The sequence below is a fragment of the Juglans regia genome, chromosome 1 (genome assembly GCF_001411555.2).
Source record: "Juglans regia cultivar Chandler chromosome 1, Walnut 2.0, whole genome shotgun sequence".
Lineage (NCBI taxonomy): Eukaryota > Viridiplantae > Streptophyta > Magnoliopsida > Fagales > Juglandaceae > Juglans > Juglans regia.
The window spans coordinates 28,175,158-28,188,854 of NC_049901.1; positions in this window are offsets into that span (position 1 = coordinate 28,175,158).

The following is a 13,697-nucleotide window of genomic DNA, read 5'->3' on the forward strand; positions in this document are numbered from 1 at the left end:
GGAATTTCACCAAAACAGAACATGACCCAAGGCAAGACAATCCTCAAGATTCTCTGTTTTAAACCAGAAAATTTAGGTTTTCGATTACTACAACTAGACCAGCTAAATGAGGAAACAAAATGAGGAATAAACCCAGATATTACAACACAACAATCGGTTCACACAATAAATCGAAAACCCCCAAATCACAAGAAATCACATGGAAGGTATAATACATGTTTGAGTCCCCTTAGAAGCCACGGAAGTACACGGCAACGAGAAGAGGAAGAGCAAAACAGAAATATTTGGGGCTGGAACACAACAGAAAATTCCGAAGAAAGGAAACCTAGGTTAAACCCAAAATCCAACATTCCAAATCCAGAATTTAAAGCCATAGAATTCAATTACGGGGTTGGATTCCTTGAGGATTTTTGGTGGAAAGCTTGGGTTTACGAATTGAGAGAGATCCACTTGAAGGAAATGAGAGAAATCGCACGGGTGAGTGGAAACCGAACGCTTTTCGTGTGAAGGACGAAGGCCAGAGGAAATATTTTCTTTGTCTGCTTTGGGGACCGACGTGCAGTAGAAGGAATAAGAGTCAAATGATTTGTTGAAGAAGCCGACGGTTTCACTTAGAGAAAAGTGAGTTGATTAGTCAAGGCTTGTCTTACAAGCTAAAGGGATGGATGGTGGGTGTAATACCTAGCTCCTTCTTCTCACGTACGCTTCTCTCTTTCTGACGTATGTTTCGTCTTAATGACGTAAGCAAATCCTAAAGGCAAAGATTATGTGATCATCTGACTTTCTCACTACCGACTGCGAGTCACGTTATGCGTGTCGAACTATGATAGCGTGTCTCGAAAGATATCGTGTGACTTCTAGAGCACGCCCAGTGTTTTAAATATGCTGGAAATATTTATAAGGAGTATTTCCATCATTGTTGAATTAATATTTGATCTTAAATACGACAATCATAATATTATTGAAGAGCTCCAAAATATTATAATTGCCGGAAATCATTTAATATTATTATTAAAATGATTTCAATTATTTAAGATATTATGATATTTAAATTATGTTGAGAAATTTTATTAATTAAATGGTTTAACCCTTTTAAATATGTTATGTGAGACTTCATCATTCTATTAATGATGAAGAATACTATTTTATAAACTAAAGTTAGTTTAAAATAATATTTACCTTAATTCCTCTAAGTGCTTTTAATTAAGTTAATGTTTTACGCATCTTCAAATCAGTATTTTAATTCCTTGTCGTTAGATCGTCGTGTAGACCCCCAGACGAAAGGACTGGGTTAAATACCCAGACCCCTCTCTTTTCCCTCTCATTTCCCCGTAACCCTCTCTCTCCTCCCTCTCTCATTCGGCGTACACAGTACGCAGACCACCCCATGCCGAACGGCTTAAGGCCTCAGCCCGGCGCCGCCGTGCGTCGCCCTTCCTCACCGCCGGCACCAATGGCTTGCTCTCCCTCTGGCGAGCTCAACCATACCAGGCTTTCTCTCCCACGCTCTCCATTTCTCCATTTCGGAAGCACACAGCCCGAACGGGCTTGTGCGCGTAGCGCCACCGTGCGCCGCCCAATGGCTCCACCGCTCCCACGGCGAGCTCCTCTCCCACCGTCCATCATCCTCCACCGAAGCCAGCTCCCATGATGCAGTCCTCCCCCTCCTCCCACGGCAAGTACCCGAAATGGGTCTCTAACCCATTTCCCACCATGCGCTGCCATACGCGGCCACCCACGACCACCCATGGCTACCATGGACCTCCCTCTTCCTCCCCTTTCCTCCTCCACGTGACCCGAGGCCCATAGCCTCTCCCCCACCACACGGGTTCCCCTCTCTCGCACGCACGGGTTGCACGCAGTGCACCGCCGTACACCGCCACCCACGGTGGGTAACCACCGTCATCAGCCTCCTCAGGCTGCCACCAAGCCAACCCAACCTCCATTGGCCCCGATCTACCACCCACGAGAGCACACTCTCTCTCACTCTCCCACGGCTTCTCCTCCACGGCATGGCCAGATCCGCCACCGTGAGCCACCGTGGCGCCACCTCGACGCCACCACGAGATTCACCACACCTCCCTTAGCTAAGCCCTAGGCCCAAACCATCACTTTATGTGGTGGGTAACCACTGCACGTGATGGACAGTCACTGCGTGTGATTGACCGCCACTGTACATGGCTAGATCCGCCGTGTTATGCCCTTCGCCATCATCACAAGGCCATCACGAGCCTTTCCAAGACCACACCTAGCTATCCAAATACCTAAACAGTCACCGTACGTGAGTTAGCCGCCACGTACGACTCCTCCGACATCATCGGCCATGACGATCAGCAAGCAACGCACGGGTTATCCCGTCGATGGTATAACCCTCTATCCCTCATAATTTTGTTAGATATTGATTAGTTGACTAGGTTGTGAACTATGCTATTAGTATTTGTAGAGTTGTGGCATTGTGATGAAGTGTTGGGCATTCTGTGTAGTGAAGTGTTTGGCTTATCTGTGTTGTATGGAGGTGCATTGTGCCGTGTAGTGTACTGTGATGTGTTGGGTGTAGATGGGAAGTGTTGTGGACTGTGCCATGTAGTGTGGTTGGGGAATATGTGCTGTAATGGTGGCATGGTGTATGTGGAATGGATACAATGCACACTGAGTGTACTCTGTGTGCATGTGGCGTGTTGTATATGTAGGGAGTACAAATGGAATGTACTCCATGTGATGGTGAGATGCACCATATGGCGGGTACGCCATAATGGTGACATGCCGTGATATGTATGAAGGGAGTATACGATGGGTGTACTCTGTGTGGGATATAGTATATGTGAGGAGTACACGTGGAGTGTACTCTATGTGATGGAGTAATGCACCATATGGCAGGTATGCCATAATAGTGATGTGGTGTGTGGAATGGGAATAGTACGGCTGTGTGTACTTTATGTGTGGCGTAATGTGAGACAAGGAGAGTATATGTAAAATATACCCTCCTGGCGTATTGTGGAACGGGATGAGTACAAGTGGAGTGTACTCAGTGGCGTAGTGCGTGTAAGAGGAGTACATGTGAAATGTATTCAATGTGGTGGACGATGCACCATATGGCGTGTATGCCATAGTGGTGATGTGGCGTGTTGTATATATAGGGAGTACATGTGGAATGTACTCCATGAGATGGTGAGATGCACCATATGGTGTGTATGCCATAATGGTGATGTGTCGTAGTGTGTACGAAGGGAGTATACGAGGAGTGTACTCTATGTGATATAGTGACGCACCATATGGCGAATATGCCATAGTGGTGATGTGGCGTGTTGTATATGTGGGGAGTACAAATGGAATGTACTCCATGAGATGGTGAGATACACCATATGGCGTGTATGCCATAGTGGTGATGTGTCGTAGTGTGTATGAAGGGAGTATACGAGAAGTGTACTCCATGTGAGATAGCGATGTAACATATGGCATGTATGCCATAGTGGTGATGAAGCGTATGTAAAGGGAGTACGAGTGGAACGTACTCCATGTGATGGAGTGATGTACCATATGGCGTGTATGCCATAGTGGTGATGAAGCGTATATAAAAGGAGTACGAGTGGAACGTACTCCATGTGATGGAGTGATGTACCATATGGCAGGTATGCCATAATGGTGATATGGTGTGTATGAATGGAGTATACGTGGAGTGTACTCCATGTAGCAGCAACACTCAGTGTGGCGTGTCGTAGAGATAAGGATGGTTATGTGATTGATGGGCGTGGAACGTGATGGATAGTGTCAGGAACTGTGGAACAGTGTCCCGAAGTAGTTATGACGTAGCCTGTAGTCTGAGGTGACAGGTGTCACTGTGATGGACTTATGGCCAGGAGTATGCGTGAAGTATCAGAGCAAGTATAAGAGTGCGCAGCGAAAGCATGACTGAGGAATGTCGCGAAGTGACATGACTACTGACAGTCGTGCATGTGATGGGTGAAGTAGTAGAATAAGTGTAAGAGTACACAGCGGAAGCATGACTGGGCAATGTCACGAAGTGACGTGGTTATTGGAAGTCATGCTTATGATGGGTGAAGTGTAAAAGTGTAGAAATGGCATAACGGGAACGTGACGAGATGTCACGATGTGACGAGAGTACGTGAGGCACCGTACTCGTGATGAGTCAGGAGTTGGTGTAGTAGAATGTTAGGTAACACGACAAGGTCACAGTGTAGCTCTGGAGCAATCTCGGGCTATATAACGTGACATGAAACGTAGTTATGAATGGAGTCTTGTGGTGTTAAGTGTTGGGATGAACTGTAAAAAGGGACGGGTAGCGTGAAGAGTCATGCTAGTCGGGTTAAGAGAAGATTGGTATCGGAGTATGGCCCTTGTCCCTACGAGCAGTTGATCATCGTGTTATATACATTGATCTTAGGTGATAAAGGGGTAAGCTACCTGTGTAACATGGTGAGAAACACGTGCCGGACGGATTCACCATATGTAGTGGGTAATCTGTCATGAGCATAGTTGCACGGTGCTTAAGCCTCAGAGTTGGCTTAGAGCCATGTGTCTTGTATGGATGGGAATGAGGATTTAGTGTGGGCCAAGATGCATGAAGGTAGTGACGGATGCATCGTTAGGATTGAGATGTGTGATTCCATCGGTCGGAATCATGCGTCGAATGTGGTTCTAAAAAGAGTAAGACGAATGTCCTAGTGTCTTAATCCTAAGGTGAATAAGGGGTTCACTTTAGTGGATGAGCACTTGAGACAAGACTTTGAGTTGGAAGTTGTGGTGACCGTAAGTGGTCCTCGAAGGGTTTAACATAGTGAAGGGCACGTAAGTGCATGGGATAGAAGGAAAGTGTTCTAAGTATAGCATAATTCTATTTATAGTTTAAGTTACTTATGCATTAGATAGAGAATGATGCTAAGGTTATGTGTATGCATGTAGGTTGCCATCTGACAAGCACGTGAATGGACTGAATGACATGCAAGTAGCTTGGAGTCCAGGTAATGTTACGTTCATACTCTTCTAGAGTTCTCAAAGATACAAGAAACGCTTCTCCTTTAAAATGCTCACGAAAAGACTAAAGACGTTTTAAGAAAGAAAATGCTAAATGTTCAAAAGTATAAGTATGTATTGCCCCTCCTTGGCAGCCCCTTTTTACGCACCCAAAGTATTAATTGTATGCATGTGAATGGATGACTATATGCTGTATCTATTGTATGTATTTTCTAAGAAAAACCCATAAACTAATGAAGATGCATGAAAGGCATAAGAGCGGATGCTTTTGTGAATCCTACGAACCGACGCTCTCATGTGCGCCACGAGGTGACGCTCGCGGATGCCATGATTGACGACGTTCAAGGTGACGCTTATAGGATGCCACGGAAGCTGACGCTTAAGCCCATGTATGTTCTTAACAAAGTTTTCCATGAACGAACTATTAAAGAGAGGATATAGTTGAAATGAAATTGAAAAACGAAAAGACCATTTTCGGGCTTACGCCCCAAACGATATTTTCTCACGAAAAGAAATGTTTTCTCATAAAAAGAAAGGACTGTTAAATGAAAGAAAGAACCGAATGAAAGCTTCAGCTCATTCGAGCTGACATGAATGAAAAAAAAGAAATAAAAGCATGAATGTATGAAGACACGTAACGGCCACATGACATGAATGAAAGGGTACCGATGAATGGGCAGATTGCAATGCCAGGTAAGTAGTGCTGGAAGTGCACCCAGTGCTGCCCCCTAAGAAAAGGGGTTCCCAACCCGTGGCCACGGGTAGAATCCGAGTCCAAAGGAAGACCGCTAATCCCAAACACACGGGGCATAATTGTGTGTACTAGCCTATGAAAGCGATAAGAAAGAATGGATGTACGCACGCACGCAAGAACGCACGAATGCACATGTATGCACAAGAGCACAAGAGCACGGGCTCTTTAAGAAATGAAGGCACTGACAGGGGAAACGTTTTACGACGAGAAAGCCTTTTTTTAAAGTAAAATCCCGTACAGCGACTCTTGACGAAATGAAGGCACTGATGGAGGACACGTTTTAAATAAAGAAAAGCCCCATCCAGTGACGTTTTCAAACGAACGCACACAAGACACGTAGGCACGCACGTAATAGTATGTACGAATGATGAATGCATGAATGAAAACCTATGTTGTTATTCTTTAACCGTATGAAGTAATGCTTACGAGTCTTTGACTCATTTTAGTTTTTATGCATGTCCCTCTTCCACGGGAATTGCACGATCGGGATGGACACGGCCCATGGGGAAGAGCACGGAAGTCTAGGCACGAGTTTTAAACGTACGAGAGGCCTTTTTATCATAAGATTTATGTTTTCCACTGTAATCCTCTTTTATTATCAAATCACATTTTATTTATAAACGTGGAATCTCACACCCTGGGGATGCAAGCGAAAAGTTTTAAACAGGACGGTAATTCTCGTCGTCTTTTTTATAAACATATTTTACAAAAAGTCCCACCACAAGGACGGGCGTTACAGTGGGTATTCAAGTATAGGAAGATACTTTCTCACCTACCCATCCTATGGTTGAGAAGGTTTGGGTCACTTTTTAATTGGATAAAAAATAGAGGACTTAATGAAAATATTATAAGGTCTTAAAACAACCCACTTTAAAAAAATAAAGGCACACCCATCTTAAAAAAAATAATAAAATAATGAAAGTCTTTGTTTCAAAATATTTAACTTAAAAAAATTATTAATAGATGACGTAAAGATCTACGTAGTAGGATTCGGGTATTACATTGTGAATCTTAGGATTTGTTTAGATAGTGAAATGAAATAAGTTGAATAAAATATTATTAAAATATTAATTTTTAATATTATTATTATTTTAAGACTTAGAAAAATTGAATTGTTTATTATATTTTGTGTAGAAATTTGAGAAAATTGTAATGATGAAATGAGATGAGATGAGGTGAGATGATTTCTGTATCTAAACGAGCCATTAATGGTTCGTTTGGCAAAACAATTATTCTAAAATATTCTCATATATCCTAAGTTATTTTCTTCCTAAACATCACTTAAATATAAATAATTTCAATTTCAAATTTTTAACATTTTCATCTAATAATTACAACTTTTCCAAACTTACAAACAAAACACAAAAAAATAATACTATTTTTTCAAATTTCAAAACAAAATAATATTATACAAACAACTTTTTAACTTTATAATATTTCTATTCAACTTTTTTATTTTCTTTCCTAAAACTCAATACAACATCTTAATCAAACTATTTCACTACTATTCATAGGTAAACCAAGATATTCTAAGTATCCAAGCGGGCCCTAAGTATCATTAAATTTGATTTTTTTTGTTTAATTTTGTAATTTTAATAATTTTTTTAATTTAGTTATTTCAAGTTTCTTAGATATTTTATTATTAAGTTTAAATATGTCTTTTAAAGTTAATTTTTTTTAATGTTTTAATAACTTTGAAAATATGATTTTTACTTTTATTATTTCAATTTTGTAATTTAAAATATTTCTTTTCATATATCATTTTATTTTCTTTATATATTTTAGGAACAATCATTTTTTTAGCATGTGGCATGCCATGTCAAATTTTTGATAGAAATCTCAATAGAAATCATATGGCTCATTAAAAAGGTGCGGGGGCAAGGGCGCCCGCCCTGTAGGGGAGAAACAAGGGTGGGGGCAGGTTAGGCTCAAAATGTGTATGTATACATACATACACACATAATTCATTATCGATGTTTTGGTAATAATTTTTTTTAAATGAACGCTGAAACTGGTAGTTTTTTTTTTTTTTTTTGGGGTTGGTTTAGGTTTAGGGTTCCCCCCTTCCCCACCCTAATCCCTTCTCTCTTCCCTTCTCTCTTTCCTTCTTTCCTCACTGCCTCTTTGGGCCCTTTGCTGCTGGCCTCTCTACCTCTCGCAATAGTTGCGGCGGCGCAGCCTGCATATGCATCTTCTCTTTCCTCCCCCTCTCTCTCTCTCCTCTTTGGCAGCGCGATGAGAATCTGATGACGTTTAGGTTATTTTTCTTTCTTCATATCCTCAAGTTTCTGCCAGATGTATTGTGTTTTGGTTTTTTCTTTTTGCTAGTTTTGGTTTTCGATGTATATTGTTATGGATTTGATATGGTTTTTAATTTTGTTCATTGTTGAGATAGTTTTCACCATGTGTTTGAATTTTTTTGTATTTTTTCAGCTTGGGTCAAGTTGTGGGTGGCGGTGGACCAGGAGGTAGACGGATGAGGGGTCCACCTTCGCCCCCGGACACACTGACGGGGGGTAGATTGTAGGGTTGCAAACCCCCACCCCCCGCCCATGCAAGAGGGGCCGACCCCGCCCGAGGGGGGTAACACTCCTAGTGAAAGTTAGAAACTGAAGGAGCAAAAACATAAGAGTATAAACCAAGTGACGGATTACACAACCATGTTTTAAATCCCTAAGGTTTTGATTGATGACGTTGCACCCTTATAGTTTTGTGTTTTGTTAAAATAAATTAATAAAAATAAGATTATTTATTATTGATTTGCTCTCTCTAAGAGGAGGTTTGGATAGTGAATCGAGATGAGATGAAAGTTAAATAAAATATTATTATAATATTATTTTTATTTTTAGATTTGAAAAAAAGGAATTATTTTTTTGTGTGAGTTTAGAAAATTTATAATCAAGTGATGAGATGAGATGAGTTGAAAGACTCTCAATCCAAACAATCCCTTAGATACTTCCTTTGATCAAATATAATACACTTCATATATAGTCACTCTTGTAATATAACATAAGTTAAAATGTTGGGATATAGTCACATCAGCAATCATGAGGAACACATTATAAGATCTAAAATGTATAATGGCATTACCCTTAAATCATTCTATTTCTCTCGTCCTATCTAACGCTTACATGATATCACTAACCCCACGTCAAACAAAATATTCGACACATTTATCATACCACATTGATTGTCCATACATTGACATGTATACGAAACAAAAAGAGTTAGGCTATATACTATACTCTCATTCTGTTCTTATCTTACATACTTAATCTGATAATTTTTTCAACCTTTGAATCAAGCATTTAAAAAGAAGTAGACAATAGTACATCAACATAGTCGAATAAAATTGAGATACAAGTGTAGTATATAATATTGAGAAATTATATTTGCAGTCATAGAGTACACAAACTCATGCACTGCTTATGAAAAAAAAATATGGGATTCATATGAAAAAAAAAAGTCAACTTTTTAATAATATTCGTCACATTTTTCAAAAGGAGTGCGTGACGCTTATAATATAACATAGATTTTGGCTTTCAGTTTTGGACTTTTTCTTAGCTTCATATTTAGCTCATTTTAAAAAAGTATTTTTTGTGGCCTTTCAAATTTTAGTTTTTTAAAAAAATTAACAACTAAAACTAAAGCATTCACTACTAATTTACTTATATATTAATATCTAACTTATGTTTATACTAGACTTATCTAATTACATGTTATTATACTATAGTCTTACATATTATTTTTAGTGCCTAATTATATGTTATTATACTAATGTCTAACTTATTTCTAACTTAATTATATACTAGATTGTCTAGTATCTAATTACATGTTATTATATTTTAATAAATTAGTATATGTGATATTAATTTATTATACTAGACTTATTTAAATACTAGCATCTAATTTATTTCTATACTTGATTCTGTATGGTAATGCTATGATGTTTACATATACTGAACTATAATTAGTCTATTTATATTGTAGTATAAGTATATTATTTTATAATAATTAGTTCATACTAGTATATTATTGTATCTAACTATATAAGTTCTAGTTATATAACTATATAACTATACTAGTATCTATGATAAATATATAGATAAATACATATTTTTATAACATATGTACAATATCGAAGTTGGATGTAGAGTCAGAGTCGAAGCATCAAGTCAGAGTTCGATAGGATCGGAATCAAATTCGGTCTAGCGACACTTCCGACTCCGACTAAAAGATTCAAAAGAAAAAATCCTCTTCGTTTTGTTAGAGTCGGAGTGAAGCCGCATTCGGAGCCAAATTTTCAGATTTTTGCTCAGCCATAGTTTGGATGTTAAGATGAGTTAAGGTTGAATACGTTGGTTTCTAAGGTTTGTGAAATCAAACCAGGCCTAAATCTTTAACTTCTTCACCTAATCATTACAACTTTTCCAAACTTCCAAACAAAACACAAAAAACAATTCAACTTTTTCAAAATTTAAAATGAGAAAATATTAAAAACTATATTTAAACAGTTTTTTAACTTTATAATATTTGTATTCAACTTTTTATTTCTCATTTTCTAAAATTCAATGAAAATATCTTAATTCAAACTATTTCACTACTATTTACGAGACATTTCACTACTATTCACAAAGTAGGTTCTCTGAATATATAATAGTGAAATAGTTTGTAAATAGTAGTGAATATCTTAGAATATATGTGAATAATAGTGAAATGGTTTGAGTTAAAATGTTTTATTGGGTTTTGGTTGGACATAACTACATACTAGTGCTAGTGCAGTTGAAGACCCAATTCACTCTGTGTAGATTGACTGACTCACCCATTACTTTGGAATGGAGCAAAGGGCAAGAAGGGGGAGATAAAAAATTGAATAAAAATATTATAAAATTAAAAAATTGTTTGAATATAAATTTTTAATATTATTTTTGTATTGAAATTTGAAAAAAGTTATATTATTTTTTATGTTTTATTTAGGAGTTTGGGGAAGTTTTAATTATTAGATAATGATTCGATAAAAAAGTTGAAGATTTGAAATTGAAAGTATTCTGTGTTTGAGTGTTGTCTGGAAAGGAAATATCTGAGAATACCTCAAAATACTTGGTTACCCAAGCTAGCCTTAGAATATCTCAGAATATCTATGAATAATAGCGGAATTGTTTGTGAATAGTATTGAAATTATTTGAATTAAAATGTTTTATTAGTTTTTTGGTAAGAAGAGAAAAAATATTGAATAAAAATAGTATAATATTAAAAAATTGTTTGAATATTATTTTTGTTTTAGAATTTAAAAAAAATTGTATTATTTATGTGTTTTATTTGGGAGTTTGATAAATTTATAATGATTAGATGAAAAAGTTGAAGATTTGAAATTGAAAAGTACTTTGTATTTGAGTGATCTTTGGAAATGAAATATCTGAGAACACTTGTGTTTCAAATAATGGTGAATTCGATCACGTCTGATCGGTCTATAGTGGATTTTTTTTACCATAACGTAAGTTTTGGTCCACCAATTTCCCACCCCCGGACCAGATCGAATGTCTCTATGGACCGAACCGTACCATTAACCATTGGTTCGATCGGTCATTTTAGTCTGTTCAGTCAGACCCAATACCAAATGGGCCAATTTATGCTTTTCGGCCCAACAGTGATATTTTCAGACAGATGAATTCGGCCCAAGAACATGTTATCCCATTTTCAGCCAAATAAATAATAATATTTATTTACATACAAAAAATAGAAAAAAGAACTTGAAAAAAATGCAATATGCCAATAAGTTGATAATGTAATACCCAGTCCCTTTGGTGAACGACGCTGTTTAGGTAAGGGATCCATTTTCCTTTCATTTTTTTTCCCTCCCTCTCCTTGACAGTTACCTCTTTCGAGTGCCTCTCCCCCATTTTTCTCCTTCCTCGAGTTCCACCTCCCCACACCTCTTCAACTTGTTTCTCCCTTCAAGTTCTCTCTCAACAAACTCTCTCTATCCATATCTCTCATGCTATTGGTTCTCTCTCTTTGAGTCTCTCCCATTGGTTGCATCACCCATCGCACAACAACCCTTTGTTTTTCACCAGTCACTATCGCACGTCTCCACCACGGCTCTTGGCTCTCTACGTGCCTCTTTCTCTGTGACCGCCACCCACCACCAAATTAGTTCCTCCATGCACATTCGTAGCACCTCCTAAAGCCAGCGTAGGCCTTTGTTTCATAAACCACCCAACTTGTGTACGTCCACCGCACGAGACTCCCACTGCTAAAGCTCATTTACGTGGCTGCCACCCCTCCCTTCAGCCACCAAGGTTGCACCACACGACAACCCTTGTATCGTAAAACCATAACCACTTCCACACCAAAACCAATCCCTGTTTCAAGCACTAAAAATAGAGCAAAAACCATACCCACTTCCACACCAAAACCAGCCATTGTTCACCATTCAGACCACCAACCGCCGCGGGTTAGCCACTGTCGTCGTTGGTTATGCAGCACCCAACCCCTAGGTGCCTCTCGGAATCCTCACTGTCCCACCTCTATTTTCGACCAACAGCACTGTAAGCCTATCTCTCTCTCTCTCTCTCTCTCTCTCTCTCTCTCTCTGAGTGTGCTGCCGTCGGGTCAGCCACCTTCCACTTGCCCAGCTCCGTCGCAACTACATTCCTTGGTGAGTTCTCCGACGCACAGCTCCTGTTTTTAAGTTACAAATCCAAAAAAGTTAGCTTTTACACTTGCATGCCTTTAAGTTATTATAATAAAAACAAAATATCATTAGTTACGTTTATACCCTTAGTGTTAATCCATGGTAGAGGTCATATTTTGGAATTACAAGTTTATCCTCTACCCGTAGTATTGGACTTGATTTTAATAGGCTTGGTTGTACCTTGTTGCAGAAACTATTGGATTATTTTAAGTGGGCTCAGCTTACTTTAAATTAGCAAAAACGTTGTCTAGTAGAAAATATTTAAGTTTTTAAATTATATTAGTTGGCATTAATTTTTAAAGAACTTAGAGTTTATATCTTAGTCAGAGAAATTAAGTTGTTATTAGCGGATTTGAGAAATGATGATATTTGAGGGTTACGTGAATATTAGATTTTTAGAAAAATAGGTTATGTTAGTATTTCAGGTTTAAGTATCGAAATACGTGTTCAACTAAAAATTAATAGAAGTTACGCGACTATTTTATAGGTGGCGGTTAATATTCGTTTAACACCTTTGTGAGAAAATTCTGAAAGGCTAAGCTGCGTTTAGATGTTGAACTGAGCTGAGTTGAGTTGAGTTCTTTATAAATAGTAGTGAGTTGAGTAGTGGAAGAAGTTATGTGGGGCCCATCTAAATTGAGTTTAAAGTGTATTTGGATGTTATGATGAGTTTAGTACTTTTTTATGGAAAATTGAAAAAGGTTGTGGGTTCCACGTATAAAGATGTTTTAAGTTAAAAAGAGTTGTAGGTCCCACGTGTAAGAAGGTTTTGAGTTGGGATGAGTTTAGTAATTTGAGAGTTGGGTGTTTGGATGTTAGACTCAACTTAAAATTAGACGGAACTTAGCTGAGTTTGGAAACCAAATGCAGCCTAAAAAGTCTAGGTAAGCGGGGTTCCTATGCTAGACTTTGCATAAAAAGAAATGAATTGAGATTGATCTTAGAAAAATATGCATGTTTTGTGAAAAGAAATTTGAAATAATCTTAGTTATTTGTTCTGCATTATGCATGAAATATGTATAAAAGAGAAAATTATTTTTGTCATGACTGGTGTAGATATAAGCAAATTTATAGCATCATGCTTCTATCATTGCAAAAAGAGCGAATATAAAATTTGAAAATTTATGCATGTTATGTAAAGATGCTCTTAATCGGTTTTTGAATATGTGAAAATGATATGAAATTGTTCAATACTTTGTTTTGATATCATGTGACATTCTGAAAACTTTTGGCATGACTTTCTGATTTTGTAACTAA